The sequence below is a fragment of the Capsicum annuum genome, chromosome 1, assembly GCF_002878395.1.
Source record: "Capsicum annuum cultivar UCD-10X-F1 chromosome 1, UCD10Xv1.1, whole genome shotgun sequence".
Taxonomy (NCBI): domain Eukaryota; kingdom Viridiplantae; phylum Streptophyta; class Magnoliopsida; order Solanales; family Solanaceae; genus Capsicum; species Capsicum annuum.
Window position 1 is genome coordinate 249,064,282 of NC_061111.1, and position 2,965 is coordinate 249,067,246.

A 2,965-nucleotide genomic window follows, 5' to 3' on the forward strand; every position below is an offset into this window, starting at 1 on the left:
ACATGTATATATAAACATATAGGACACAAAATCTCTATAACAAAAACAACAATTATATACATATACATAGGTAATAAAAAAATACATGATACATATCTTAAACAGAAAAAGAAAACAAATAAGTACATATGTTATCCTCTAAAATGACATAGTATGTACAGTTCAAAGACAAATCTAACACCGTATAAAATACATATAGCTCTGCATATGTATTTACAGAATACATACCTGATCCATATGTATATTCTTATTTAATATGAGTCACCTTTGTATTTCGCAAATACATATGACGATATATAGTATAGTTATATTTGTTACTGTTTCATATGAATATGATATGTATTTCGTAAATACATATGTATGTTTTGTACCGTAAATACATATCTAGATCTGTATGGCTATGTATTTTGTATGTTTTTTGAATATATGTATGTGCTATATATATTTGTCTTTTTAAAATAAAAGTTAGAGATAGAAGAGTAAAAAGGGGAAAAAAACAAAATATAAAAAGAAAAAAAAGACAAAAAGAGAAGTGAAAAAGAAAAAAAAAAGGAAGAAAGAGAAATAAAAGTGTAAAAATAAAATAAAAAAATAAAAAAATAGAATAGAAAAAAGAAGAAGAAAATGCCAATAGGAAAAGAAAAAAAAGATACGAGAAGGAAAAAAAGAAAAAAGAGAAATAGAAGAGAGAAAATAAAGTGGAAAGAAAAAATGAAAAAGAAAAAAATCAAAATAAAAAATAAAATGATAACAAAATAAGATGAAAAAAAAACTAACAAGAAAAAGAAAAGATAGAGATATAAGAGCGTGAAAAACAGTAATGATGTTTTATTTTCAAATCTTGAAGATTATGGAGATAATTATCTTCAAATACGAAAAAGGAAACATAATAAAAAAAATAAAAAGGGAAAAGGAAAAAAGTAGAGAAATAGAAGAGAGGAAATAAACTAAAAATAAAAAATGAAAATAAAAAAAATAAAAAATAAAATGTTAAAAAAATAAGATGAAAAAAAAAGGGTAAAAGATGTGATTATATTTGGGGGAGGTGAAATAAGGAAAATGTAAAGTAGTGAATGTAAAACATGCTGTTACCTAGTTAATGAGTAAAATAATTCTACTCTTACTATAAACTGTAATTTTACAAAAGTGTTACTATTTATTATAATCATAATCTTAAGTATGCTACTTTATGTAATTTTTCCTTCGCCTTTCATCCTATGGGCCTGAACAACAATGGCCTGATGTTTTTTTGGAGTGGATTTAGTAAAGTTTCACATTTGACCACTCGATAAAAATAATCACAACAGTTAGTTATATATACATAAAAATATGCTAGTTATATATAATATGTACTTTAATGGATAAAAGAATATAGATATATATAGTTAGTTATATATACATAAAAATATGCTAGTTATATATAATATGTACTTTAATGGATAAAAGAATATATATATATATATATATATATATATATATATATATATTTGTTTATTGATTATTGTTTTGATGAGCGATGATATAATATAAAAATCGTTTTCATTAAGAGCCTCAACTATGGAATTATATGTCTCGACTACATTGCATGCACGTTGAGAACCTAAATACACTATAAGCACAGGCAATTTTAAGATTTATGGTATGAATTCGGTAGAATTAGTAGCTTCGATTAAATCTTATATTTGTATTTTAAAATTCACTAAATGTATTCATATAATAAACTTTGCACCCCACTTTTTAGGAATGGGAAGTGCCAAAGAAGGAGAGAGGTTCATTGTTCTTTCATCAATGGGGTTTTAAAACAACATGAAAAATCGAAAAAAAGATTCATTCCACTTTTTTCTATTATATAGAAGAGGTGGTTTCGACCACCTCTTATCCAATTACCAAAATATCCCTTTACTCCCACTTAATTACATATTATATCCCAATATATAATAATTTTATTGTATCATCATAATGGTTTAAATATTTAATATATTCTATTAATTTATATTAATTAATTATAACTACATATTGAAAGTAATTTTTATTTATTTATTTAATTGACTATCATGTTCAAAACTAATTTGTTACCACAAATCATAATAACTAATAACTTAAAATATTTAAAAGACATATAGAAATTTTATTGACTCTCATTATTTTAGCAATGCCACATAAGTTGAGATAAAAGAAAAAGTACTGCAAATCATAATGATTAACAACTTAAAATATTTAAAAGATATATAAAATTTAGTTGACTCCCAAAATTATATCGAAGCCACATAAATTGGGACACAAGGAGTAAATATATTATTTGATAATTACGTAAAAATTATTATAAATCATAATAATTAACAAGTTAAAATACTTTTTTAAAAATAGCTAAAAGTTCTATTCAACTCTCAAAATTTTATCGGTGCATCATAAATCATGATAAAATAAAAAATTATTTTCGACCACCTCTTATGCAATTACCAAAAAAAATCCTCTACTTCCACTTAATTACATACCATACCCTAATATATAATAATTCCATTGCTTCATCATAATGGTTTAAATATTTAATATATTCTATTAATTTATATTAATTAACTATAACTACATATTGGAAGTAAATTTTTTTTATTTATTTAATTGCTATCACGTTCAAAACTAATTTGTTACCACAAATCACAATAACTAATAACTTAAAATATTTAAAAGACATATAAAAATTTTATTGACTCTCATTATTTTAGCAATGCCACATAAATTGAGATAAAAGAAAAAGTACTGCAAATCATAATAATTAACAACTTAAAATATTTAAAAGTTATATAAAATTTTAGTTGACTCTCAAAATTGTATCGAAACCACATAAATTGGGACACAAAGAGTAAATATATTATTTGATAATTACGTAAAAATTATTATAAATCACAATAATTAACAATTTAAAATACTTTTTTAAAAATAGATAAAACTTCTATTCAACTCTCAA